Source organism: Galeopterus variegatus, unplaced genomic scaffold, assembly GCF_000696425.1.
Source record: "Galeopterus variegatus unplaced genomic scaffold, G_variegatus-3.0.2 Scaffold9350, whole genome shotgun sequence".
Taxonomy (NCBI): Eukaryota; Metazoa; Chordata; class Mammalia; order Dermoptera; family Cynocephalidae; genus Galeopterus; species Galeopterus variegatus.
The window spans coordinates 7,467-13,054 of NW_007735461.1; positions in this window are offsets into that span (position 1 = coordinate 7,467).

Genomic DNA, 5,588 nt, shown 5'->3' on the forward strand with positions numbered 1-5,588 from the left:
ATACTAGCTCTGGGGCTGAGACTACAACTTGGGCACCTTGAGTTTATAAAGGCTAGCCCTGTACACACCTTCTCACAACTCGAGGACTACTTGCTACAACGAGTATTCTAAACCATAGTCTTGAATGTTTTTGAAGCTGTAATGCATCTTATAATAGGTGTACTTTTAATATATTTATTTTACTTTTCTTTCCTCTAAAGAGCTGTTAAGAAAAGCTGGGGATATGGTTTGTCTTTTATAATTAGAGACAGTGGTTTTCCAATGTTCCTTATTTATAGAATCTTAGATTCATAAAATGTTCTAGCTAGTGGGCATTAAAGATCAAATGGTCCGGTGGATTTTAAAGCCTTTTTTAATTTTTAATTTTTTTTCTGAAGCCTGACTTTTTTCTCTTTAGGGAATCTATAAACTAACCAACAGATAAAAGCTCAGTGGGGTGATAGGTAACCCAGCACAGTACCCTCTCCTCTCTGCTGACCTACACTTTTAAGAGAGTAATTTGAAACAATGAAAAGATGCAAGCCAGTTCTTTCATCTCTGGCTGCTGTAAAAACAACTATATAAAAGTCTTTTATTAAATAACAACTTTACAAGATATATTTGACTTATAATAAACTGCACATATGTAAAGTATAAAATTTGATAAGTTTTGACATATGTATATACCCATGAAACCATCACTGCAATCAAGATTTTGAACATATATACATCATCCCTAAGTGTTTCCTTATGCACCTTTATAAAGCCTTCCTCCCTACCTCACCCCACCCCATCCCCATCTCCAGGCAACACTAATTTTCTTCCTGTCACTATAGTGATTAGTTTGCATTTTCCAGAATTTTATATAAATGACATCATATAATACATGCTCTTTTTTTGATCTGACTTCTTTTACTCAGCATAATCATTGTGAGATTCATCCATATTGTTGCACACATCAATAGCTTGTTCCTCTTTATTGCTGATTAGTATTCCATTGTATGACTATCCCTCAATCTCTTTGTCCATTTGCTGCAGATGGACATTTGAGTGGTTTCCAGTTTTTGGCTATTACAAATAAACTTCTATGAATATTCATGTACAAATCTCCATATGGATATATGATTTCATTTTTCTTGGGTAAATACCTAGAAATTGAATTGCTGGATCTGGTCAAATGGTAGGTGTATGTCTCACTTTTCCAGAAACTACCTACTTGTCTTTCACTCTACCAACAAAAATGTAGACACTTCTGATCAAGATGACAGAATAGATGGTACCCAGTGTCACCTTTTCTCACAGTCAACCAATTTACAACTATTAAAAAGCAACAACTGCGAAGCTGAGGCTACTAGAGCTCAGAGGAAGAGGAGGAGAGACCTATGGAGTTCCTGAAGGCGGGAGAAGCCATGATGAGAGAAAGAAAGGACTACTCCAACTGTTTCAAGCCCTGACCACCTCAAGGCTGGCCATGGTGAGCACACAGAGCAACAGCTGGCAAAACCTGCAGATGTGCCCTTCATATGAAGTTGCTTGGAGGCTGCAGGGGAGAAGAGGGCCTTGGTGGTCCCCAGGCCAGCAAGACCACTAACAGGGTTCCCATGGACCCACCTAGGATCAAGGGGTCACAGACAACTGAAAAAAGGAGCCACTCAAGCCAGTGAGTCATTGCAAGGGACGAGCATATGGCCTGCCCCACGGGAAGTATTTAGAGTGTGGGGGGTTGGGGAGATGGGCCCACCAGGAGAACACTGGGGCACAGCACACACAGCTAATCTGCCCTCCAGACAGCACAAGGCCACTCAGTGGAGGCTGGTCAGGAATATAGAACTGCAGGGGTGCAGTTTGCTGGGAAAACTCAGGCCCAGACCAGAATTCCCACACAACCCAGGTGTACTGGACCTCACAAGACCAGGAAGTTCTTACAAGGTCAACAATTAAAACCTGAGCTGCACAAAAAGCCTTCCTCATAGAATCAGCAGCAAAGCAGTAATTTAGCTCAACCACAGGTCTAGTGCTGGTCCCCATGGGAAGTTCCCCCATTTTAGAAGTAAGCAAAGGACAACAAATTATTTCCAGTGCAGAGTTTACGTGGTGGGAACAGCAAATAATCCAACACAGAAATGAAAGAAAAAACAAAATACCCACAGATCAAACACAAAGTTCTGACATTAACCAGTAAAGACCTAACACCACCAAAGAATACCAATAACATCTAAAAGGACTGGAAGCTCCCAACGCTCCCAAGCTGGGGGGGCGGGGGATGGCAAGTGCCTCATCTGCACCCCCCTGACATCTGCATCTAGCCAAGCGATGACTACCAGGCTGCTGCTGGAAGTGCCCGGGGCTCCTGAGCTGGGGTAGGCGGGGAGGCTAGGGCCTCAGCCGCACCACCCCAACATCTGCATCCAGCCCGGCCATGACTGAGCCACTGTTGGAAGCCCCCCTCGGCTCCCCTGCCAGAATGATGGGGGTGCCACATGCCCCAACCACACCCCCCTTCCTCCTCCTTCCACCTGATCCCCCTCCCTTTTCCCCTCTCCCCCTCCAACTGCTTCACATCTTAAAATGTAAAATAATAATAAAAAATAAATTAATTTAATTTTAAAAAGTCTCTCTACCATTTTTTATTCCCACCAGCAGAGTATGATAGCTCCAGTCGTTCCACATACTCACCAATACTCCATATGATCAGTTTTTTTAAAATTTTAGCCATTCTAGTGGGCACGTGGTGGTATCTCATTGTGGTTTTCACTTGCATTTCCCTAATGACTGATGATGTTAAGCATCTATTCATGTACTTATTTGCCATCTTTTGCGATGAAGTATCTATAACCACTACTTACATTTTTTAATTGCCTGTGTTTTTCTTATAAAGATTGTGCAGTTATTAAAAATGTTTTGAGGCATTGTATATTCTATTTGTCTATTCTAAAATTTTGTTGACATAGCTACTAGATAAACAACACTATTATTTGGAAACAAAGGAGACCAATGCTAATCTAACAGGGAACTATCTAAATTGGCTGATATGGCATAGACAGAGGCTATTCACACCTATTCAGTCCAGCAGAAGTGATGGTGAATGGAGAAAATAATGGCATATATTTGGAAGATGGTGAGAGAGGCTCTGAAAGAAGCCAGGAAGGGAAATATTGATTTTGCCCCCTTCAAAGTCTTTCCTCCCATACTGTCTATATCATGGCTGGCCCTTCATAAAGAATCTTTCCCCCGAAATTGTTTTCTTTTCATTAGTATAGATAATTTTTATTTGTTATTTTATAGCAAATATTTAAGGAGATGAGGACTCAACTCAGCAGCAGAATCTAACTATAGTTTGTTCCTTATATGGTAATCTTGCCAAGAATTTTCAATAGTGGATCACATGATCAGAAATCCATGTGTTGGCAAAAGAAGGTTTATATGGATGCCAGTGTTAACGTATAACAAGTTTTGTATTAAAAGAAAAGGGAGAGTTTATTTATACAAAAATGCAATTATAAGCCTGAAATTTGAACTTGTCTCTCTAGCAAGAAGGTGTAGTAGTGAGAGGACACCGGCCTAGACTGGGGTACTGGGAAGGAGTTTTGTCATGGAGGGGAGTGGGTGTGACCCCAGGGAAAGGACTGAAGGGCTTGGGCAAAGGGAAGAAGGTGTAGTAGTGAGAGGACACCGGCCTAGACTGGGGTACTGGGAAGGAGTTTTGTCATGGAGGGGAGTGGGTGTGACCCCAGGGAAAGGACTGAAGGGCTTGGGCAAAGGGGATAGAGAGGATGGCATTCAAGGGGGAGAAGCAGAGCAAAGAGCTAGTTATGTAAGGGGGAGGAGGAAATGGAGAAATTTCAGCCAGCTGTCCTCCCATTTCCACCTTGGCCTGTAGGGGATGGGGCATTTCTGCCACCCCCATCCCTTGTCTGTCTTCCTTACTAGCTTCTTCCAGAGGAAGGAGGAATGACTCAAGTGCTCAAAGCACAGGGCAATTACTAAACTAGTATTACTACAGGATAGAGCTTCTAAGCTGACGGCCCCTCCTTTGCAAATGCACTCCTCTTATTGCAGCACACAGGGACAGGGCTTGGCCTTCCTTTGTCCTCTGCATATGTGCTATGTGCATAAATGACATCTGGTCTGTACCAGATCTTTCCATCACCCAGGATGGAAATGATGGAAGCCTTCCTTAGGTTTCCTGGCCATTTACAGCATGATCTGATTTGGTTTAGCAAAGATCTCTGCTGTGGGAGAGAACTGGGTGCTTATTTACCAGTTAATAAAAAGGTATTTTATTTTCTGTTTGGTTATTATTTTCATGTGCATATTCCTCAATTAGGAATCCCCAAAGAGGTCTGAGTGGTAGGATGTCAGCCTCTTAACTGAAACCCTGACACTCCCATAATTAATCCTAAACAAGTTTCTCATCCAAAGAGAGCCGAAAGGAGAGGCAAAAACTGTATCTAAGACAAAAGGACTGCAACTAGAGTCAAGGTGGCAGGAGAAGATCATAGGATAAATAAAAAGTGAAACCAGGCTCCTTTTGTGGCATTATCTGTGTGTAGAGAGGGAACCATCATTTATCCATCTATCCACCCATCCACCCACCTATCCATCCATCCATCCATTCATTCATTAACACATTTCTGAATTCCAAGCTTTGGGCTATGACTTTATGATACACCAGTGAACAAATTGGACTCTGTCTGAAGGAAGATGGGAAAAAAAGTGGGGGTGAGAGGATCCATGTGAATTTGTCATGAAAAATATATATTTAAAAAAAAGAGTCAGAGAGAACGAAAGAGATGGCACAACATTTTCCCCCCACCCTTGGACTGTGTTGAAGCCCCTATAGAAGTAGAAGTTAGGTCTAAACAATAGAGCTTACTCATGAGAAAGTTTTTAAAACTCTGGGTATAAGTACTGATTTGAGGATCAGTTTACAAAACAAAGCACACAATTGGAGACAGAGTCATTGTTTCTACTATTTCCTAGAGCCCAGTAGTAACCTGCAAAGTAGTTATTACTAGTATTCAACAAAATCTCTTGTAGTTACCCTCTCGTAGCTAAGTAGGGCCATGGTGATTAGTTCTGGCCATTTGCAGTCAGAAGTAAAGAGCTGGTGAGTAATCATTAAGCTATCTCTTTACGCCCTGCTTGGTTGGCCAGGGAGGCTTCCTGCTCCTGATGAGACGGCAGTAGGACTATGGAATCTCCCTCAGCCTAAATTGCTGGGTGGCTACATGGAAAACAGCTCTCCAGATCTTTATTAGATTTTGTGGCTGTCAGAAATAGATTTTTGTCATGGTAAGCTACCAAGATATTGACATTTTGTCTTGTTGCACCACAGTCTAGCCTCGCCTAGAGAACTGAAAGTTGGAGAAGCATTGAAAGACAGTATCCTTGGCACAGGCACTGGTATTCTCACAATGGCTACCATAAGCAGGGGCAAGAGACAGGCCCTTTATTTATTAATTTTATTATTTTTAAAAAAAAATTTTTATTTGTCAATATACAATGTGGTTGATTATTGTGGCCCATTATCGAAACCTCCCTCCCTTTAGAGTTACTTTGCAGGTACTATGGAGCCAGAAGAGGAGAGGAAAGAGAAGATAGATGCT